Source organism: Mesoplodon mirus (genome assembly GCF_964341445.2).
Source record: "Mesoplodon mirus genome assembly, chromosome: 6".
In the NCBI taxonomy this organism is placed as follows: Eukaryota; Metazoa; Chordata; class Mammalia; order Artiodactyla; family Ziphiidae; genus Mesoplodon; species Mesoplodon mirus.
The window spans coordinates 86,239,454-86,264,471 of NC_138982.1; the positions used below are offsets into that span (position 1 = coordinate 86,239,454).

At 35.4% G+C, this 25,018-nt stretch overlaps 1 protein-coding gene across 8 annotated transcripts in view; it reads left to right on the forward strand.

Annotated features, from left to right (window-relative positions):
* ZBTB20 (zinc finger and BTB domain containing 20) overlaps nucleotides 1-25,018 on the forward strand; it is an 825,027-nt gene that overhangs the window by 287,458 nt on the left and 512,551 nt on the right. Inside the window, exon 5 of one of the 8 annotated variants that reach the window (XM_082624273.1) lies at nucleotides 5,800-5,888. The exons of the other annotated variants lie outside the window; for them this stretch is intronic. The gene's annotated coding sequence lies outside the window, so the exon portion shown is untranslated. The remainder of the gene's footprint in view (nucleotides 1-5,799; nucleotides 5,889-25,018) is intronic. 8 annotated transcript variants of the gene reach the window in all.

The window sequence follows — 25,018 nt, forward strand, 5'->3', positions numbered from 1 at the left end:
ACATACTCTTCCTAGAAAAGTGACTCCTCCATGTTGACTTCATTCATCATCTAGAGTGTGAAAGGTCATTGTATGATACCTTCTCCTATCAGCAGAAGATGGTATTTAAATTGTAAAATTTAAGAGAAAGTATCTTAGCCCTAAGTTTTATTTATTTGAGAAATATATAGTGAACACCTACCATATGTTAGACACAGTTCTGGTCACTAGTGATGCTATGGGGAATAAGATGAAAGTCTTTGGCTCACAAAGCTCATATTTTAGAGGGGAAGATGCATAATAAGTAAATAAATATATAATTTCAGTAAAGAATAAATACTATGAAAAAAATAAAGCAGGGTAGGGTAGAATGAAGGTGGCGAGCCATTTTAATCTGATGGTTGGTGTCAGTCTCCTGAAAAGGTGGTATTTGAGTAGAGATGAGAATAAAGAAAGAGGATGAAAATGCCACGCTCTAGAGGAAGAACATTCCAGGCATAGGTAAAAAGATATCCTCAGGCCCTGAGGTAATACTTAGCCTAGTGTATGCCAAGAAAAAAAAGAACACTTTATGAACTTTGACAATCTTCAGAATCTTGAAGAGTCAGGTAGAGACTGGCCCATATGATGTACTCCTGTTTGCCTTGTACAACCTGTAGGCCTGGAGGACTTTAAGCCATCCTTACAATATAATTGCCAGTCTTAGATTTTAAGACATATTCATGATACTTTTGATTTTAGTCAAACCATAAAAGGAACAAATGCCTTCAGTCAGTGGCACAGGACTGAATCTACTCTCATAAGACTTCGTTTACTCCTCCAAAAGTGCTTGAAGAAGGAAGGCCACAAGAAAGTTAAAGCACCACAGTGAGAGATGCAGGGTGACTGGGAGGGTAAGAAGAAAGATGAAAGCATAGCACTGTAGGTGTGACTTTATTTTCAGCCCCCTCCACTTAGAAAGCATCTGCCTTCACAATCACCTGTAGGTACCTCCTACCCACTGGTTTTACTGATCTTATTAGATGCATGAGTATGAGAGGTGTCTGTTGTAATGTTGTAATCTGTAATGTTGTTCTGTTTCTGGAAATGTCTGATTGTTCTGAAAATACTGACACTTCTTATATGACAGCAATCTTTCTTAAAACGTTTTATGAAAATAAAAAAAAAATTAAACCACAATTTTTGATGTATTTGGAATTACTATCTCCTCATTAGAGGTCTATGGAAAATCGTTTTGTAAAACACATAATCAGATCCTAAATTTATCATAACTTCAGAATTTTGTATATTGGGTGTTTATTGTGACAGACACCTGTTGAAACAAATTATTCTCCCATACCTTCTTTGTTATTGGAACATGAAAGACACGTTCGTCCCTTACCCTGTTTTGTCTGTAAAAGATAGTTTAAAGCCTCAGACTTGAATCTAGATATGTAGAACAGCAGGGGGGATGATGTCTATTAGTGACATTGTAGTTGTAAAGTAAGTCTCAACCTTTGCTTTATTTATGTACATACTCCACTGTCATTTATTTTGTGCCTTTACAAAAGTAATTGAAAAAATAGTTCTTCACTAGCTATTGCAGTCTTTTGTAAAAGACTACCTTTGTTAGGGTACATCACAAACTGCAGTGTGTAGTACTGGAGGCCATGATGGGAATATTTGGAAATAGCTTGATCCCTGAAGGCTATTTATGGACTCTTAAGAAAAAAAAAAGAGAATGCCATAAGAAGTAACCAAAAATTTTCCTCTAAATCAGCCTTTGGAGTAGTAAAAGCACACGGATTCTGAAACAAAAATATTTTTCCCTTACTCAAAGTTTACCACCACATCCCCCAAATTAAAGAAAAGAGGGAGGGAGGTGGAAGGGAAAAAGGGGGAAAAGGGAAGAAAAGGAAGGAGAGAATGTTAAAAGGGAGAAATGGGAAAGAGAATGCTTCTCTTGGCATGTAAAATATTTCTATTAAAATCTGTAGACATTTTCTGTTTTTTTCAAATATTGTTTTGTTTCATTATACAGTCTTGAAAGTTTAAAATTGACCGATTTACTGTAAGACACATTAAATAAATGCAATTTCTATTTTTAATAAAGGTAGCTCATGTTTCATGTGAGATCACACCAGCCCTCCAATGTAATTAAGTGTATGGCTTTCTAATGCACTTCAAATGCCCATGATGGGTAGTTAATAGAATTTTTTTAGGTAAGTGTTAGGGCACCACAACTATAGTGAAACTATAGTGAGATGATGTAAAATAGATGCTACCAAGTAATGGAAATTACAAGATATTTTGGTCTAATTTGTCTAAAACTGTTCATGACAGAGAAATCTGTTTTAGCTGAATGTCCAAAGTGATAAAGGGCTGGTGTGTTTGAATGAAGAAAAAGCGTGTGAAGCAAAGACTGTACTTTGTAGGCTGTAGAACCTCTCTGCACTGCACAGGTATTCCTAGAGCGCTCAAATGTAACTTTATGGGAGGGAGAGTGTACTTGAGATTAGACTAGTAGCTCCTAAAGCAAATACGATGTCCCATGATTTCCTTTAACATCAGAAGAAGAAAAAAAAAAATAACCCACAAGTAGAAACTGCAGGTGCTCCCTTTTTATTGCACCATGTAAAGAGAAAATGTAAAATGGACAAGCTTTCGACAATCATGTTCTCTTCATCAAGATGTTATTGTTATTTTAGTGAGTCCACTAAAAAGAATTATCTAGAGCTTCTTGTTTTTACTTCTTTGTGTACTTGATGAATATGATTACCATTTTTACCTCATGTATTTAAACCCCTCTGCCATAATCCCATATTCTGCCTAAAAGCCATGTCTGTAGGAGCTGTTTCCCCTTCCCTGGAATAGTTTTTTGGGATATGACTGCATTTAAGCAGGTGCGGTAAATGCATTTTTGGCGATTTTCACTGTCGTGTGCAAGTGCAAAACATCTGACATAATTAAGCTGTGATTAATAGACTCTATTAGTAAAATAAGCTCGTTTTATGAATGACGACCTCACACTCATTCAACATAGCCTTTCTTTGACAAATGCACTGCATTCACTTATGTAGAACAGCATTGTATGCCTGGAAAGTGAATAAACATTTGCCAGGCTACCTTCCAGAGCTTTCCATTAACCATCTTCTAATTCCCTTCTTGTTGTGTGCAGAGGGAATCCAATTTTATTTTTAAATGGAACAAAGGGACTGGCCTAATACCACAAGGACCAGTGATTGTCAGAATCATGAGAAATCTTTAGTTAATTTTGGTCCTGAATTGTTCTTAGTTCTGTGTTTTTCTCACTTTAGAATTTAAAGCATCCTATTAAAAATGGCCACCATACAAGGGAGGAGGGAGTGAAGGAAAATAATAAAGAACAGTGGCAACTGAGTTGATGCTGTATAAATAAGCACATTTGCTGTGTCTCTTTTCTGCAGTTTTTATGTCCCACTGATGAGAGAACTGGTTTGAGATGTAAATTGCTTCCCTTTGATTGAACCAGGGAGGAGATGTCATGTAACTCATCTCATCAGCATAGAGCATTGTGAGCCTTTGGTGAATTATAGGATAACCCAGCTAGGAAGAATTCCTTAACCTCTCTCTGCAGCCCTGTTCCAGTGTTTAATTACCACTAAAGGGAAGTACTTCCCTTCTGTTCACCTGACTGCCTTCTGTGGTCTGAGCTCATTTCTTCTGATCCTGTCCTTAAATATTTTGTAAAGGATCACTGGAAAGTGCCACGGTTTTAACCTGCCACGTGTATCCTGTAAATTAGAATATAAAGTTGGGAGGAGGTTTTTTGTTTGCTTGCTTGTTTTAGGTGGAGAGTATTTAAAAGATTGCTTTGGAAAATGAGAAAGGGGATGAAGAAGTGACCTGGAGGCGATATTTTCCATAGTTTATCTCACTTGCCTAGATTTAGGATAAACCTGGAGGGGCAGCTCTACGTGAAACTGAGAACTGGGTAGGAGCAGAGGTAGAAGTGGGAGGGGTAGGAGCTCCCCATGATATCCATGAGATTGTGTTCTCTGTGAGCAAAGAATTAGTAACTGGATTTAAAACAAAAGAATTGGAAATAGGCCTGCAATCAATCTAGCCTGGTATCTCAACAAACCAGGGACTTTTTTTTTTTTTATAAGAAATTCAGGGCAGATATCACAGCCCTATCATGACAGCACGGCCTTTTCTTCCTCCCCTTCTATTAAATCTACATTTTGAAGGTGGATGGTGCTGACTCATAAATTAAATTGGAGTAATACATACAGTGTATATATATTTCTGTCACTTTGTCTCAAATTAAACACGAACCTTCTCCCCTGACAAGATGATAGAAAAGTTAATTGCTCACCCTGGCTTTAAATTGGAATTTGAATTTGCAAAATGCTAAAGGTTTATGAGATCTAAATCATGAGGAGCTTAAATTACATTCCTGTGATAAAATATTAATAAATCAATTAAAACATAAGCCGAGTATAATATTACTTTTTTTTTGTAGGAACCTTGAACACAATAATTCATTAGGGTGTAGTGCAGTAACAATTATTGTATCTTTTTTTAATTTTCTTTTTATTAGTTTTTTTTGATAAATACATCATCAGATACCATCCCACAGGGTGGGTTATCATTGCCCCAATGTAGCATCTAGAAATTCTGTTGCGCCCCTAAACAAGAGCTCACAGACTAAATTATCTGCTGTTACTTATCCTTGTTAGCATTAGCTACTTCTTTTGCTGAAGGGGTATTTTCCTCTTGGGAACATCTGTTCAGTGCCAACTCTGCCATTTTGTGGTTTCTGAATCTCTCCTCTAAAATGGGCATACTCATAATATTACTACCTCAGAACTGGCACAAGAATCAAATTAGATAATGTATGTGGAAACCATTTGTGGATGGTAAAGCACTGTAAAATCTTAATTATTACTAGTATAAATTGGGGAATTTTGATCTCTAGAAGGACTCTTAGACATTACTTATTAACCAACCCCCTCGTTTTAAATATGAAGGATCATAGGTCCAGAGAGGTTAAGCCACTTGTCTGATGTCACACAGCTAGACAGTGAAACTGCTCAAGCTAAAATCAGGACTTCTAAATCCCAACTCAGAGTGTTTTCTACTCTTTACCCTAAACCCATAAAATTGCTAGGAAGGTCACATCAAATTTTGTATGTTATTTACTCTTATTTACTCTCTCCACATTGTTTTCTCTTTGAAGCTGTTTTGGGTTTATTTGGTTTTTGTTTTTTGGGTTTTTCTGACTGAAAACAATAGTGACTTTAGGGAATAATTTTCTGAGGGCCCTAGTGGCACAAACATTTATCCCTACAGCTGTCAGGAAGGGGTTCTTTTGGCTGAGGAGATACTGCCTTGTCCTGCTGCTCCCCAAATGAAGGCACAGCAGTATGTCTTCCTCTCCTACAGGGTTCTGGAGGAAACCTCAGATGAGGAAAGACAGTGGCCTTGCTTTTTAAATACTTCTCCCATGTGATGATGGCCTGAGGATTCACTCACCACCAATTTTACCTCCTTCCTGTTCTCTGGCCCTAGATTGTGGGTTTTCCTGCCTCCCTTCCCGCCCCAAATCACTGGGATTTGCCTTTTATTTATTTTGAAAATAAAGAAAACCACCCTTTAAAACTGAACAGATCTTTTCCAAATAATGATACTTGGAAATGAATAGATTTATTTCTTCTTCTGATGCTAAGATAACTCTAGCTCAATGGATATCAGCAGATAAGAGAATAAGAGACTGAGTGCTCATCCTACTTTTCCTAATAGCATGAGATGTGATATCTGACAAGTTTTTATCATTTCATCTTTGTTTCCTCTTCTCAGCAACAGTAATGACAAGATCAACCTATTCTAGTGGTTTGAAGACTTCCATTAAATGATTATGAGATGTTTGCAAAATGATAAAGGATTATGTAAGTGCCATATAATAATATTCTGTGACCTTCTAGGTATGAGTTCAGAGTGGGTAAATTCCTAGAAGCCATAATATTCACATACATAATCATTACTTAATAGTGGTATTGTTTTTACATAATATTCAGAGCATTGTGAACAAAGATAATATGGTCTCTGTCCTGAAGGTTTACGAGTGGGATATATTATTTTACACAAGAGAAAAAAAGTTACTTAAGACAAAAAGAAGTTAATTGAAACAGAGAAGCTGTTGGAACTGTAAGATGAGTAAAGGATATCAATAAAAAGTAGATCTTAAGGAAAAGTAGATTCTATAGTGGCATTTAGAAAAAAGTGAAATGGTTCATGAAAAAAAAAGCTGTTGATCAAAGTATTGCAATATATCAGTTGTCAACTGTCTTAAAACCTCAATTAAGAACGTAGAAATAGACAAAATATGCTTTTAAGAAGGCAAATGAGATTTGATGAAACCCAATAACTTTACATATTACATAGTCCTTCAGAGTATCTCTGATTTTAAAAATGCATATTATGTACCAAACCTTATGTAGATACGATACAATTTTTTTCTCATAACAATACTTATAACATGCATTTTGGGAATGAGGAAATAGATTCAGGGATGTTAAATAAAGTGCACAAGAACAGAGAGCCAGGATTCAACCAGGTCTGTCTGACTTCAGAGCTTCTTTCCCTTTTCATTACTCTATACTATCTTTCACAGCAGACTTGAGGCAATAAAAAAACATAAAAAATACACAAGAACTATATAAACGTACTGTGGAAGAGGAAGCAGGGGAAGAGGAAGTTTTATTCCTAGAGGCAGACTCACTGAAAGCAATGAGAAGTGAAATGGCAGTTCAGAGCTTAGCTGAACAATTAGAAAAAGCACACAAAAGGGTCACAAAAGCATATCATGTTGTATAGGATAAACTGACCCATATGTCTGTATTATCTTTGGCAGTATCATAATACCTTATTTTTATCTGGATTATCTTTTATTATTAAGAAGCTTTTACTTTTTTGGTTGTTTATTAGTTTACAAAGCATTTTGATATATATTATTTCATTTACAGAAAACCTATATGGTAAGAAAAGGAGTATTCCTTTTCCCATTTTACAGATGGGGGAACTGAGGCTTGAGTAGGTTAAATGATTTGCCAAAGTTTTATTAATAATACATGGCAGACAGAGTGTAAGAATTCAGAACTTCTCACGCCAGTATACTTTCACTATGTCAAGTCATTTCTTTAGAAAATTGGAAATAATTATAAAGATTTCCACCTTAATGTTTAAAAGAAAATTGTTTAGTTAACTAGAAAATTTACTTATTTTCTCCTTTTATTCTCTTATTGTAGAAAAAATGAGGCATTGCAGTAGCAAATTCTAGAGATTAAAGCAACTCAAACATATCTGTCAATCACCCACAAGAGGTAATTTTGCAGATACTAATTGTGGTCCTCTAACTTCTTCCCCACATCTTCCATATTACTTGTCATTCTACAACCATAGCTTCATTTCATAGCTTCATCTGGAAGTCTAAGGTTTGGTCTAAGGTTTAAAGTCCCCTATTGCAAATACGCTTATGATGGGAGACATACAATGGTCAACTAATGTAAATACTTAGTTGACACCTTATAGTGGGTTAGTCCAGTTTTAGGGACAGGAATGGCAAAGCACTTAATTGAGGGAAGAGTTGAAGAGGAGCTAATAAATGAAGTTCTCTTTCCGCCAATTAAGAGGACATAGATGATAAATTCAATTCTACGTCATACCTTCTTATGCAAAAACCAAATAGGCAATCAAACAAATAAATAAGCAAACAAAAATGAGACACATAAAACCCCTCTTCTTTTAGAAGACAGGCACAATCCCAAATCACAAACCATGGAATACTATGAAATTTAGACCAAGTTAAGGGGGATATAGAGAGTGTGTTAAACATATGGGGTAGTCAGAACCTGCAAAGTAGATGGAATGACTCTGAGGGACACATGCTACTGTTACTTACATGGAACAGGGAAGTCTAGGCTCTAGGTGGTCTGTGGATGCGGCCCTGAGCCCTATTCTACAATACAGGTCAACAGAGAAGCTGGCAGTGAAAGGAATGGTACCAACCTGCCACATGTACCAGACCAGGATGTGAGGATGGCAAGGTGGAGATAGTAACCCATATTAGCTTTTGCCATGTTGACCACAATTAGGAGAAGAAAAAGAAACATTAAATTATGACCAGCAAGGTCTGTAACATATAGGACTCCATGCAAGTCCTTTAGGGCTCCCATCAATCCAAATGGGGAAGTTACTGAGCAGAGGCATATTCCTTGAACAGTGTGCATAGCAGAGCTGGAAAGAAAAGATATAATGTGCCAGCAAACATGGCACCAAAATGAAACTCCATACCTCCCCAATTCACTCCTCCAGCCTCTTCTATTCAGCAAAAAGCTGATAAAATTGGCTGATTGAAAAATGAGAAATAATCAGAAAGGAACCAGCATTGGACCCATTCTTAGCTAATTTAAAGCAAAAGTGACATAAGGAAAAGCAGATCAAGATATATACCAGAAAAAGAGTTATACCAGAAAATAATATATTTTCTCCATAGTAGCAAAGAAATAGAAGAAATAGTTTTTTTAAAATAAGAGGTCAAAGATTAGATATACGGGATTAAAGAAGTAAAACAACAAAAAGAGAAATAAAATGACCTATGAGAGAACAGGAAAGAAATGGAAGAGAAAAATAAAACTTTTAGAACTAAAAGCCATGTTAGATATAGAAAGTAGCAGAAGGAAAGAACTTCTAACAATACCACTAGAATTGTGAATGAGAAAAAAAAACCCTTAAAAATAGTTTTTAAATGATGTGAGAAAGTGATAATTATGATTGGCAACTCATATCTCAAATAAAAATATTATCTCCCTAATAAATCAGAGCTCCTGCAAATTGATAAGGAAGAAGACCAACAACTCAATAGGAAAACTGGCACAAAACATTCAAATGGCTCTTAAACATATTAATATATATTCAACTCATACATAATAAGATAAATAAAGATTAAAATATTCATGATAAGAGAAATGCAAATTAGAAAAACACCCAGATGCATTTTCATCTATCAAAATGCCAAAAATAAACAACTTCAAAGGGAGAATAAATTTTATATCTACCAAAATAACAAGTACATATGCTCCTTAACCCATCAATTCTGGTTTTAAGCACTTATTCCACATGAGTAAAATAATATATACATAAGATTATTCACTACAGCATTGGTTGTTGTTGGAAATATTGGAAACAATCTAAATGTTTGTCAAAAGAGGCTTAGGCTAATGAACTATTGGATTTCCATTCAATATACATATTTTAAGTGAAAAATGCAAGATGTAGAGCAGCGTGTATTATATAAAAACATACATACAAAGAATATATTTTGTTTTTAGTGGCATATCTGTTTTTTGAAAAGCAACAAACTAATAGCAGTAGTTACCTGTCAGAGGATGGTATAAGAACTGGGTGGATGGAAAACAGGATGAAAGGTAGACTTTGTACTGTGTATCATTTCATACATTTGTATTTTGGAATCATGTAAATGTGTTAGCTGTTAAAATTGAATAAACAAAATTTTATGTTACACCTTTGGAAGGCAAAGGAATAATTGGGACAACTGATATTTGTGAAGAAAAAAAAAGAACAGAACAAATGGAAAACAATTTCAATGTATAATAGAATAAAATTTTTCTGGAAATAGTCCTGAATTTTTATACTGAAAAGGGCACACTGTATCCTAGGAAAATCATGGTGCTGAGCAATAAGCACTGAGATCCATCTTGATGAAATTACAGAAACTCCTGGCTGAAGAAATACACCTGAAAAGCATATATGAAAAATATCAAAAGGTGAGAGACTGGATTTGCCTCAAAATTTTAAAATGCAAGTACTCAAGAGTCTGTAACACCATGAACTATTCTGGTAAACAGGCAAAACAGCAAAATTTTAGTGATGAGTTTAGGCTACCAAAATATTAAGAGAAGCCATGATAAATAAACATTAGTGAATCTCAAATCAACTTAAAAATAGACTTATGACTAAACAATGTGGGTAGGGAGGGGAGGATGTTACAGAATAGAATGTACATGGTGTAAACCTTGATGATATAGAAATAATAACATGACAGAACCTGAGAGGTTTGAAAGGTAAAGAGGAAATAATAGGAGGCAAGTGTGGATTCATTCACCTGTGTTTCATAGCTGGGAATGAGGGATCAATACTGTCTAAATTTGGCAAACTAAGTAACACAGATGTAGATGCATTATTTAAAGCTATAAAAATAATAAGAAGAATTAAAAGTAACAATTGAATCAAAGTCCAGTCGTGAGAGGAAAGAGAGACTGGAGCACAAAAGGAAGTGTAGGGGAGTATTTTCATGATTTTTTAGAGTAATTTTTTAGATAATCCAAAGTTGTATTATAAAGTCATGAAATCAAAAATAGGACTTCAACTCCATTATTAAAATGTATAAAGTTAACCATTAAAACAGTGTACTCAAGATGTGGTCATCAGACCATCAGAATGAGTATTATAAAATCCTTTAAAAAAATACCCAGTATCTCAATACAGACCTACTGAATCTTTTGATGGAGAGGGATGAGAATTGGAATCTATGTTTTAAATAAAGACTGTAGGTTTGAGAAACACTGCAATAGAAGAATTAACAAACTAAGATAAAACTTCCAAACTGTTAGGATAGAAATACAGTAATGAAGCAAATCAGAGAAAAGAAAGGAAGTGATTTTTAAAATAATATAAAATAAGATGGCAGAATTAAGATCAAGAATATATTTTAAAGCAATAAGTATAAAACTAAAGTCATCTATTACAAATATAGTTTATTATTGAGAATTAAAATTAAAACTATTATCTCTTGGTAAACTTTAAACTTTTAAAATCCATTTTTTCAATTAAACAAAGATTACAGAATTTACAGAAAATAAGCACATATGGGTATAGTTAGAGCAGTGTTCAGAGGAAAATCCATGGCTTTAGATATTAACATTTCAGGGAAAAATAATTATAAACATACTAGCATTCATCTCAGGAAGTTTGTTAAAAGAAAAAAAAATCTGCAAAGCAGAAAGAAAAAATTGATAAAAAATAAAACCGGAAATTAATGAATTAGAGAACAGAAAAAGAGCCGCTAATAAATTAGAATTGGGTTTTACAAAGAGAATGACAAAACAATAAATAAATCAACATTCCATGATTTAATCACCAAATGAGAAAGCCTACAAATGCACAAAATTAGAAATACGGGAAGGGAAGTAACCATAGAAATAGAAGAAGTTAAAATAATTATTATGAATACTTTACATATAAATTTGAAAAATGTGGACACAATAGATGATTTCTGGGTAAACATAAACTACCATTAAGAGATCCAAGAGAAATAAAAAGAAATTTAGAGAATTTTTTTCTTCTTATCTCTTAAATGTTCCACCTTTTTTCCATTAGCATTGAGTATCCAAGAACAGACTCCGCTAGAGTTTCTGTTCTTCTTGTCTCCTTGTTTTGCTTTACTGAGTTATGGGGAACTGGCAGAGGTAAAGTCTCTGTGTCATTCGCTCAGGTTTCTTCTGCCATGGAAGGCCAGTCACCTGAGGGCGTTAGGGCTGAGAAGGTAATGACAGGAGCCCTGGTTTCTAAGCTTGGTTCTTCTATTTTTTTCTTATAATATGTAACATTTACATGCATTGCTCCATGGCTTTATTTCCTTAATCTCTCAATTGAGAGATTTAGACTAGCTTCATGGTTCATATTCTTTTCTCAGAAAAGTATATCTATCCACAAAATTTTGAGGTTTCACAGTCTTTCCAAACCTCCTCCTCCAACCTGGAATTCTAGAACCATGCACTAGATCATTTTAAATTGCTTTAGCTCTAACATTTACAGCCTCTGGAACCACATATCTTTAAATTAGACATGGACCTCAGATGGAATGATCAGCACTATGAAAAGCTCAACACAGTGATTATTATTAGACTCTGCCTCAGGCAAGTTACTTAACCTCTCTGTGCCTCAGTTTCCTCCTCTGTAAATGGAGGAAATAATAGTACATGTTTATTTGGTTGTTGTAAGGATTGAATGAGTACATTCATATAAAGCTCTTAAAAGAGTATCTAGCACATAGTAAGCTCTCGACAAGTGTGAACTGTTACTAATGTCTCTTTCTAGCTGTGAAGTATTTTAGCACAAAGATAAACACATGTCATTGTCTTTAATCTACTCATTGTGAAAAATCCCTGTCCATATTTTTTTCATGGCTGAAATAGCACCTTTCCCTTTGTGAACCTATAATCAGATCCATTGCTCTGCTATTAACTAGTAGTTATGAACATTATTATATGCGGAATGCTTTGGGAGAAGCCCCTTCATTTTAGAATTGACTTCCTTAATTTGGGGCTGTTTATGAAGCATCTCTGATCAGTAGAGGAAGTGATTAAATTAAATTAGGAATTAACTTTATCCTAAACAAGGAATTATTTTTTCATACCTTCTCTGTTGTTGTAGTTTTATTCACTATGTATGTGTATATGATCTATGACCTAAGGACAAGTACTTTCTTTGAAAACATAATAAAATGAAAAATATAAAATTATGACTTTATTTAACTATACTTAGCATATTTTGTTTTCTTTGAGTGGCATTTAAACTTGAAAGATTATTAAGGAAAAACAAACAGTATTTTGATATTGCAGCATGTAAATATCAACTGTCAATTAGAAAATTGACAAAAATTAATATACATTGTTTCAGGTAAGACAATATAGTTTGTTATGCCTCTATCTTTATTGGTAGAAAGCATTTTGGTGATTTACACATGATCATAGTGTATCGAAGGTACAATTAAGTTTCAAAATATTGAATTAGTTTATATGGAGCCAGTTTTATCTCAAATTTATAAACAGTTGTATAGAATAAATTCACATAATATCAAAAGCTGCCTTGGTATTGAAGATAAAAGCCAAGATTCTTACACTTAAAAGAGTGGTTGATTTATGTTGAATTTCAAAGGAAATGATTAGATGATCTGTGTTGCCTAGTTATCGTGATTGTTTCATGTGCTCTGAACTTTTTTATTTTTTAAAAGAAGTTGGAGCTTTCCTAGGGAGCCAGGGACTATCTCGATACTTACCATTTTTGTATTTTATATCATATTTAACATTTTGAAAATCTATGAACCAGACTACTTTCTCTACCTGTTTTATGTTGGGCTGGTGCCACCTGTGGTTATAAAGCCAAGTGTTCTGCTGGGGCAGAATAATCAAATCAAAGTTAATGGGGTGACCATCTAAGCAGGGCTCTTTGTCATTAAGGTCCACTCTTGTGATAGTCGTGCATTATCCTGCTGATTGGATTTGTAGGAAGGCATCCACCTGTGGCCCACGTTGGCAGAGAAGAGACTCACTGCAGAGGCAGTTCTGGTGAAGCAGGAGGTAGCTGTCCTGGGCAGCAGATTCTTTTGCTGGAAAGCCAAAGCGTGCAAGACAGCATCAGCACTATTAGTAGATGGGTGATTCACCCATTATTTGGTTGATTTAGGTCCTGAAGTAGAGTAAGCAAAAGCAGAGGACTATGTCATTAAAGAGGAATGACTAGTCTTAAGCAGGAGAAAAGCAAGTACACGTAGAGACACTGAGCAGATGATCAGACAAGATTTAAGCACACAAAGCCCTTTACCTCCATCTCAGGAATGATGTTCTCTGTTTGGATGAGAGCTATTGTAAGAATTTCCATGTCTGTTGGGGGCACTGAGGTTCTCACAGACTATGGTAAACACGATTTGGCTCACACGCTCTCATAATCAGGCTGACTTGCACTGAAACAGAGAGTGCTCTATAGCAGTGCCAGGCCTCTAGCAGTACCAACTGTTAAATAATAAACAGGCCCTGTTTGTTGGCAGCCTCTTCCCCTCCCGCCAACATGGAGTGCCCATTCTCTGGGTTTACCTGCCTGCATGTGTTCAGACACTCAGAACAGTGTGCTTGTTGTGTGAGGTGGTGGTGGAATGGAGGCATCAGTCTACATCTAATCTGCTTAGTTTATTATTCTCCCAGGACCTCGGGTGAGCTAGCAAACATGCAGGGCTCTGGCAGCATGAACAATGGCTATGCTGTCATTCTAGATAACGTTACAGGCTTTGCAGACTGCAATGGCTAATTGTTTTTCTTATGTTCATTTTCCCCTTTATATTCTTTTCTTCCTTTGAATTGGTTTGCAGGGAGTGGGGATTAGGAAGGGTGAGAGTGGTTCTTCCAATTCGCTACTTTACTTCCACTTCCGGGAAGTTAGAAAGTATTTGTGTTGCTTGTTTTATTTTAATAGCAATATGTATGTGGCTTATTCACATTGAAAGTGAGTCAGACATAATCAACAAATTCTTACTGAAGACCCACAGGGTACATAGAACCCTAGACTAGGTGCTCAAATTAACTCATTATACTTTATTTACCGTGTTACTCTATGACAACCTTCTTGGTAAGGTCAGAGTTTTCCTTCAGATTACAGGCAGCAGATACTGGAAGAGCAGGTCAATTAAGAGCCAAGCCGGAAACATGCACACATGAACTTCAGATGAAAAGTGATTCCTAAAAGTCCTCTATTTTGTCGTGGAGAATTTTTCTCATTCTCTAGTCCCAGGAATAGGGCCCTTGGTAATCTCAATTTTATATTGCTTTTTTGGCCAAAGGAGTTTGGTATGCCACACAGATGCGGTGGTCAAAAATAGACTCTTAATTCCCATAAACCCCTAACCCTCAGCAAAGCCCAGGATAAGTAGGCCATGATACCAATCCCAGGAGGAGGCTCTTTGCTGATCAGTGTAAGTGAGGCACATTCGTGGTAAGGTAATCAGGGGCATGTGGTGGTAGAGAAAGGGTAACTATGAAGCAAAAAGACTGTTTTTTTTCAGGAACTAATTCTAAAGGCAATGCCCCAACTTCCAAGTATTGACAGTAACCCTGGAGTAAGTTGCTACCAGGATGACTACTATGAAAAATAGCCCTTATTAGAGATCTACGTTAAAATACATCTGTTTAAAAAAATTCTGTCACATTCCATTATAATGATGGCTCGCACATGATGAAGCCTTCCTTTGGTTGGAAAACCAAAACCATTTGCTTGACTGAAATGAAATTTCTCCTATCTCAGATCACTAAATATGCTTTCAGCTGAGGGGTAATCATTCAGTTTCTTGGGCTAGCATATTTTTAGATCAAGAGTACATATTTGAATTAAGAACTCTGGTGACAGTTCAGGGAGTACTGCAGAAAGTTAGGATAGTATTCTATATTCATCCTAATTTTCCCTAAATTCATACCTCAGTGGTTCGTAATGGATATACTTGTGGTGATTTTATTTTCCTTTATGGGAAATGAAAAGCCTTATCTTCTTAGTATCTTTTAAGAAAAAGTTAGCTAATTTATAGTGTCAAAAGTGCTTTAATAAGTCAGGAAGCATTAATTCACTCAGAATATTCACAAATACCTGGTGGTAAAATTCATAGGGAAAGAATAATTTAAAAAGCAACTTGCATTAAATAACAAAATAATGAATTTCTATTTGCTGTGAGTCTCCTATTGGATTCATATCACCTTGTCACTGAGTCTCGAGTATTTCATCCTCTGAGAACATCAGACCCTTCCTCCCAGAAATTTCGCCCATTTCCACTAAGTTTCCTCCTAACCAGCAGGCCTCGGTGACCCCACCAGGACACTGCTTAGATGGGCTCTATCAGAGCTCTCATTTCTCCCCATGTCAGGCTGCTTGCAGCTAGTATCAACCACAAATCCACCTACACTGTTGAGTTATCAACATTTAATCTGTTGAGGATAGGAAAGCAGATCCCAGTGTTTTTAGAATTGCATCTAAATGGAGAATATGCAAGCTCTGAGTGAGGGGGACCTGAGAAGCTCTCTTAGGAGTAAAGTCCATCAATGTGACAAATTCTGTTGCCTGCTTGACCATTTTATCTCCTGTGTTCCAGTGAGTTGAATTTTGATGTTCTACACACACACACACACACACACACACAAAATGTAGGTATATATAGTTATACATATAACATATAATATGTATGTCTACCACATCATGTGTTTATCTATCTATTTACTTATATACATTTCTGGTAATTGTTCCTAGTGATTTAGATGCTAAAATGTAATAAAATAAGCTTTTTCTTGTGGGAAATACCTATTTAAGCACCCATATATCTGGAAATCCTTGAGGTGCTTATAAGACTCTACCAGATTTGTATGGCCAAGATGTGCAATTGAGGACCAATATAGTACATTATCATATTACTTATTAGAAAAAAAACTTTTATGCCTAATTTAGTGTTTTGCATAATATAAGAATGTTTTTGGTATATTTAATTAAAAATATGGATATAGTTATAGTTGACTTTGGTTGTTGAGAAAATGGGATTACTGGAACAGCACTTAAATAAAATGAATAGTACTGACCTACTTAGAAAAATTAATTATGAAAGAAAAAATAATGGATTAGAGTTTCAGATAATGGTTTTGGGGACGCTGCTGGTTGAAATCCATCCTGAGGCTTATTTATAATTGGCACGATTAGAGTTTTTGAGAATTCATCAGCTTTAATTTATTTACAAAGATTCATATAGGATTTGAGTTACTGGGGGTGTGGAGAATGGAGACGGGTAGGGGAGTTACTACTTTAAGTTCTACAGAACCTCAAATTCATATTTTGGAGGAGAAAGAATTTGTCTCCAGGTAAAAAGTACCTGGTTCTTTAACTGAAAGAATTTAATACATTTGGGTACTTATATCAATAAACATTTGTATTAGATCAGATAACAAAAATTGAACATGCCTTTGCACTTAAGACTACTTTATATTCTATGTTGTCTACAAACTGTCTCCACTATTTGCATTTTAACTTCTTGAAATTTTTATTTATTAATCAAATGTTCATTGAATACCTACTGTGTATTAGGTACCATTCTAGACACTTGGAATCCATCAATGAAAAGTGAATCATGAAGTATGTTAGGAGATGATCAGTGCACTATCCATTTACACATGATCCAGAAAAGAATAAATTGAACTTCATCAAAAGTAAAAACTTCTGCTCTTTGAAAACATTATTAAGACAATGAAAATACAAACCACAAACTATAAGAAAATATTTGTAAAGAATATATCTGATGAAGGACTTGTAGCCAGAAAATATTTAAAAATATCAAAATTCAATAATAATATGACCCAATCTTTTTATTTATTTATTTTTTCATATACATATTATTTTATTAAATTGCTTTCAAATAAGTTATGAGAAGGAAGAAAAATCCATTTATATTCTTTTTAAAAAATATAATTACCTAATTACCTTTAGTAGTACTCTCTGTTCTTTTTTTGTTTGTTTTGTTTTGTTTTTTTCTTTTATATGTTTTTTTAAACATCTTTATTGGAGTATAATTGCTTTACAATGGCATGTTAGTTTCTGCTTTATAACAAAGTGAATCAGCTATACATATACATATATTCCCCATATCTACTCCCTCTTGCGTCTCCCTCCCACCCTCCCTATCCTACCCCTCTAGGTGGTCAACAAAGCACCGAGCTGATCTCCCTGTGCTATGCGGCTGCTTCCCACTAGCTAGCTGTTTTACATTTGGTAATATATATAAGTCCATGACACTCTCTCACTTCATCCCAGCTTACCCTTCCCCCTCCCCGTGTCCTCAAGTCCATTCTCTATGTCTGCATCTTTATTCCTGTCCTGCCCCTAGGTTCTTGAGAACCTTTTTTTTTCTTTTTTTTTTTTTTTTTTAGATTCCATATATATGTGTTAGCGTACAGTATTTTTCTCTTCCTGACTTACTTCACTCTGTATGACAGTCTCTAGGTCCATCCACCTCACTACAAATAACTCAATTTCATTTCCTTTTATGGCTGAGTAATATTCCGTTTTATATATGCGCCACATCTTCTTTATCCATTCATCTGTTGATGGACACTTAGGTTGCTTCCATGTCCTGGCTATTGTAAATAGAGCTGCAATGAACATTGTGGTACATGAGTCATTTTGAATTATGGTTTTCTCAGGGTATATGCCCAGTAGTGGGATTGCTGGGTCATATGGCAGTTCTGTTTTTAGTTTTTAAGGCACCTCCATACTGTTCTCCATAGTGGCTGTATCAATTTACATTCCCACCAACAGTGCAAGAGGGTTCCCTTTTCTCTACACCCTCTCCAGCATTTATTGTTTGTAGATTTTTTGATGATGGCCCTTCTGACTGCTGTTAGGTGATACCTCATTGTAGTTTTGATTTGCATTTCTCCAATGATTAGTGATGTTGAGCATCCTTGCATGTGTTTGTTGACAATCTGTATATCTTTTTTGGAGAAGTGTCTATTTAGTGCTTCTGCCCATTTTTGGAGTGGGTTGTTTGTTTTTTTGATATTGAGCTGCATGTGCTCATTGTGGTTGAGCACACTTTCCCAAGAAGATAAAGGGATGGTAAATAAGCATATGGAAAGATGTTCAGCATCATCAGTCATTAGGGAAATGTAAATTAAAACCACAATGAGATACTACTCCACACCTATTACAATGGCTGAAATTAAAAAGACTGACCATACCAAATATTGGCAAAGATGTGGCGAAACCAGAACCCTCATACATTACTGATGGAAAAGCAAAATGGTACAGCCACTTTGGAAAATATTCTGACAGTTTTTTTTAAGTTAAACATACACCCATGTGATCCAGTCATTCTTCTCCTATGTATATACACAAAAGAAAGTATATGTCTTTGTAAAGGCTTGTACACAGATGTTCATAGCAGCTTTATTTGTATAAGCTAAAAATTATAAACAGCCTAATGTCCATAAAGAGGTGAATGGATATGGATACACAAATTGTAGTATATCTATACAATGGAGTATGCTCAACAATAAAAAGAGCAATTTATTGATACCTACTACAACATGGTGGATCTCAAAAGTATTATACTGAGTGAAAGTAGACAAAACAAGTGCATACTATAAGATTCCATTTATATAAAATTCTGGAAAATATAAGCTAATGTGTAGTGACAGAAGGTAGATCAATGGTTGCATAAGGAAACTTTTGGGGGTGATGAATAATTTTACTATCTTGATTTTGGTAGTGATTTCATTGGTCAATGTGTCAAAACTTATCAAATTGTACACTTTAAATTTGTGCAATTTATTGTTTTTCAATTATACTTTAACAAAGTTCTTTTTAAAAATAGGGCAAAAGAGATGGAGACTTATGTATGGTGAGTAGGTGGATAGTAAATTTAAATAGGGTAGTCAGGCTAGTATATTTAGAAATATTTTTTAAGCATCTCTATTGTTTGCTGAAAGAACCCCCATACAGTTTCCCATTAGCACAGAGCACTTATTTGGCAAAAGCAGTGGTGTGGGGTAGAACAAATAGATGCTTTAAAACCAATCAACTAATTTCATGTTCTGAGTACCCATTTACTGGCTTGTAATCTTGGGCAGATTACCTACTATTTCAGAGGATTTTCTCTTCTGTAAAATATGAATAATATAACTCAGAGTCATGGGGACTAAATAAGAAAATGTATTTAAAATTCTTTCCTTGCCTTCAAATCTGGACTCAGGAGGAGAGAAATTAAATGCCTGCCTAGTTGGTGTGAGTTGAGGTGTGTGTGAGTAATGTTCTCGATCTCTTAGACTTGAATGATGCAATTCCAGGAATGTCACAATTTAAGGAGATTCTTTCTTTTGGATCAAGCATAGCAAACTCTGGGATTTCCATTTTGAAAAATATAAAAGGTAGTCCATTAACCTATAAGCTTCTATTTTCATTTTTTGAATTAATTGATAGGCTCACTTTTTCTCATTACAACAGCAGCCAAAATAGTTGACTTCAACTGTCCTTTAAGTCTCAGTGTAAATGTTACTTGTTCTAAGATGTGTTCCACAGCCTCTTGAGGGTAGGTTGGGTCTGCCTGTTGATGGCTCCCCCAGCTCCTTACTCCTCTCTTTCCTAACTTTAAGTATATTTAGTTGTTACATCTGCCATCCTGCTATTGTGTATGATTCATGCAGGTGGAGATTGGGTGTGACTTATTAACTCCTGTATTCAAAAGTATCTAGCTTAGTAACTATTTGGTGAGTGAATGAACAAATGTTTTTACAGAAGGAAAGATAGAGATAGAGAAGGTAGGAAGCTCCAAGCTCTAAGAAATAGTTCTCCTACTTCATAATTTTGCTTCAGTTTAACCCTTCTGTCCTTAGGGCAGTTCTAGATGGAGAGGTTTTTGATTGATATGTACACAAAGCTTAACATCTTTAGCGATGCCAAGTAGGCTATTGCCCAGGCTAGCATTAAGGAAGAAGCTGTAAGCAGCTGATGTTTGAGAGCAGAGTAGTGTTAAGGAAAGAAAACTACACTGGAAATAAGTTTCAAGTTGCAGTCTTCACATTGGTGTGCAGTGACCTCAGACCTAACTTCTTGGAACCTTGATTCTTATCTGTAAAGAGTTATACTGCCACCCCTGCTTATTTCATAAACTTGTTTAAGAGCCAAAAAGGAGAATGCATGTAAGGGAAAGTGTTGAATTGCTATAGAAAAGCAAGGGTTTGTTATGAGGGGGAATTATGAAGTCCTTTAACAGCAGTCTTACTTTTAACCTTTGCAGTATTAAAGACTGTTGTTCTCAAGACTCTCTGTTAGGCTCTCTCTTCACTTTGGATAGAACTCCTGGTCAATCTCATTTACTCCCATAGCTTCAATTAGTGTCTTCATATGGATGGCCACCACAGTTTTCTCTCCTACCCAGACTTATCTCTGAGTACTGCCTTCTAGACTTCTTTTCTTGATTACCCATAGACACCCCAAACAACGTATCCCAAAGGAAACTCATAATCTTCCCTGCAGACATGCCCTTACCTTCAGTGTCGCAACATAATTGCGTACATTAGAAACCTGGCATTATCCTTACCTTCTCCATATCCCCTACTGTCCCCACGTTCATTCAGTCTCCAAGTTCTCTTGATCTTCCTCCTAAGTATGTTTTAAATCTGTTCATTCCTCTCCATATCAAAGCTTACCATTCTAGTTTACGGTACCATTTTATCTCACCTAAGTTATTGCAACGTTCTCCTGATGTCCTTAATCTTAAAATCTGGCCCCTGTCTCCTCTTCCAGCCTGACTTATATCACTTTTTCCCTGGCTTTCTATGCTCCAATCATACTGAACTTCTTTTCATGCCTTCAATGCACACCTCACTCCTATTTCTGGTCTTTGTCCTCCCCTTCGTTTGGAATAAGTCTCGATTTTTCTCTTCTCCCCCTTACTGAAATAACTTAGCAAGTCTCAACTTAAAGCTCATTTTCTTTGGATGCCTTCCCTCATTCCCCAACTAATTAGGGTTGCCTTACATTGTACTCCTATAATGTGTGCCTTATTTTAATTGATTATTTTATCCAAATCTCCTTTAAGATAGGGAATGGATATCTCATTCAAGGCTGTATCTCTAGCACCTAACATAATGCCTGGTATTGACGGGGCATTTAATAAATATTTGTTGAGAGAATGAATGAGTGAAAGAATAAATAAATAAATAAATAAATAAATAAATAAATAAATAATTTTTACATCACACAACTTATACAGAGAAAATAAGTTTTAACAGCCACAAGTAACAGTATAGCTAATCTATTATATTTTTCACTTTAATTTTTTATTTTTTTATTATGTTTGCCAAGTTTGTCCTTAGAAAAGTAAGAAAGAGCAATTCTTGAAAAATTTTTTCACTTTTGTTGTGTGTATTTTCAATAGCTTTCACTAGAGTCTCAATTTTCTGGTATTAAGGAGTTATTCCAGAATATGAAATACCCAAACTGCCTGATTCCTATATTGTCCCTCTAGGAAACTTATTGTTAGATCTCCTTTTATTTTTTTGTCTTCCTTAATGTCAGGGATAACCAAAGGTGTTCACGGTTGGTATGAATTTGACAACTTTGTCCTAGAGATTATTATGCTGTTGTTAATTTTCTTAGACTAACATTTAGGAAAATTCTGTTATCACAGTCTTTGTTTCTTATCTGGCTGTCTTAAGCCCAAGCTAGATGCAAATATTTTCCAGTAATACTCTGGCATTACTTTCCATTATTTGTCTATAAGAAACTAGGGAGGGTATTAAAAATGAGACAGTAAAGGAACCTGACTGAATATGGTTCCACTGACAACCGAGGATGTTGCTTAAAATGGCATGAATAGTAAGTTTGAAATAAAGATTTGTCAAAACATTTGGTATTGCACAACCAGTTTCCACATTAATCAATCCCTTATGCTCTTATTGCTAAAATGTTGATTCTCAAGGAAAACAACTGTTTTTAATTTTTATAGATATGTGGCACATTTTTGAATTTATTATTAATAGGCTGAGTATTGAATATTGATCAGAATAATATTCTGCTGTTGTAATGCTTACAGCAAGTGAGGTATTTTCATACCTCCATATCCCACAGTGATCCTACAATGAGAGCTTACCATGATTTTACAAATGAAAAGCCTGAACATCAGAGATTTAAAGTGACTTCCATTTTTACATCACACAACTTATACAGAGAAAATCTAGGTTTAAAATCTGAGTCTATCTTGCTTAAATGTTCTTTCTAATCCATTCCATTACCTCTCTGCAAAGCAATTACTTGTTCTAGGTATATCAGTTTCCTAGGGTAATATGTGCTCTAACATATTGCCACAAACTTGATGGCTTAAAACAACAGAAGTTGTCTCTCACAGCTCTGGAGGCCAGAAGTCAGAAATCTGAAATCAAGGAATCAGCAGGGCCACACCCACTCTGAAGGCTCTAGGGGAGAATTACTTGCTCTTCCAGCTTCTGGTGGTTCCAGGCATTCCTTGGCTTGCAGCTCTATGTAACTGCAGTCTATGCTTCCTTCTTCACATGGCCTTCCCTTTGTGTCTCTGTCTTCTCCTCTGTCTCTTATAAACGCATGTCATTGTATTTAGGATAATCCAGGGTGACAAACTTGGATAATCCAGGATGATCTCATCTAGAGATCCTTAACCTAATTAGATCCGCAAAAACCCTTTTTCCATATAAAACCACACTCCCAGCTTCTGGGGATTGAGATGTGGGCATATCTTTTAGAGAGCCAGCATTCAACCCACGAGACTCAAGACTCAGTATCAGAGGAACTGTTTTGCTCTCAAAACAGTAGGTATATCTTTGGAATTTAGGGTAGTCAGAGTGCAGAAAGCTAAAGTTACAAATATACAGAGATATTTGCAAATGGCTAGTTAATGCTGATTCTCCATGGAGACCAGCAGTAGAACAGTGACTGTCACTCTGTTGCTAATAGGCAAGAATGATAACATCTTAAAGGAATGCTGCTTATGCTTTTGGAATAGCTTCATCAAAGCTATGATCCATCCTGCTTATTTGGTTGCAAAAGGAGACATCAGTATATAGGTTGAAAGACATTTGATTTTCTTCCATGAGGACAACCTCAAATATAAATACACTGTAATCTATTTTGGTATATCTTCCATGAAATTTCTCCAACTACCTAGTTAATCTGTAAATCCTTGCTACCTTTCAAGGGAGGTATTCTTTAAAATACTGAAGAGTATTTCATTCTCTGACTTTTTTTTTAACATCTTTATTGGAGTATAATTGCTTTACAATGGTGTGTTAGTTTCTGCTTTATGACAAAGTGAATCAGTTATACATATACATATGTTCCCATATCTCTTCCCTCTTGCGTCTCCCTCCCTTCCACCCTCCCTATCCCACCCCTCTAGGTGGTCACAAAGCACCCAACTGATCTCCCTGTACTATGTGGCTGCTTCCCACTAGCTATCTACCTTACATTTGGTAGTGTATATATGTCCATGCCACTCTCTCACTTTGTCACAGCTTACCCTTTCCCCTCCCCATATCCTCAAGTCCATTCTCTAGTAGGTCTGTGTCTTTATTCTCATCTTGCCCCTAGGTTCTTCGTGGCCATTTTTTTTTTCTTAGATTCCATATATATGTGTTAGCATACGGTATTTGTTTTTCTCTTTCTGACTTACTTCACTCTCTATGACAGACTCTAGGTCCATCCACCTCACTACAAATAACTCAATTTCATTTCTTCTTATGGCTGAGTAATATTCCGTTGTATATATGTGCCACATCTTCTTTATCCATTCATCTGATGATGGACACTTAGGTTGTTTCCATGTCCTGGCTATTGAAATAGAGCTGCAATGAACATTTTGGTACATGACTCTTTTTGAATTATGGTTTTCTCAGGGTATATGCCCAGTAGTGGGATTGCTGCGTCATATGGCAGTTCTATTTTTAGTTTTCTAAGGAACCTCCATACTGTTCTCCATAGTGGCTGTATCAATTTACATTCCCACCAACAGTGCAAGAGGGTTCCCTTTTCTCCACACCCTCTCCTCTGACTCTGTTTTTACTTTTCCAAACTTGAACTTTGTCCTATAGTAGTAATATTTTAGGATTTCATGAATAATTATGTGCTTATCCTGTCCATAACTTCCATAATCCCATTATGTAATAGACCAGGTTCAGTGCCCTTCCTTTAAGTTTTCGGACACTTTAACCCCAAGTCATACTGTGGATCTTTCAATTCCAAAACTGCACACAGCTCTCTCCGTTTGAGCTTTCATGGATTGTACAGACTAGAAATACATCATTACATACATTCAAATATGTCATAATTTTACATAAAAATAGGAAAACCTTTCTAGCTTGTTTTCAGTACATGTGATGAGTCCCAACATTTTATTAGCCTTTTTGGCTACAGGTTCATATTAAGCTAATATCATTAGTAAACAGTTCAAAGCAATTTATAGATACTTTTTTGACTGTATCTCAAATCATCTTAAAAATATAATTTCAGTTATTTTTTCCCAAAGGGCTTGCCTTGCTTTTATTCTCACTAAGAATAATAACTTATATTTATCCCGTGCCTTTGATTTGTGAGGCCCTATATTAACTATTCCATCAGAGTTACCTCAGTAAATCTCCAACATGTACAACTACTTTCTATATTTTTCAGATGA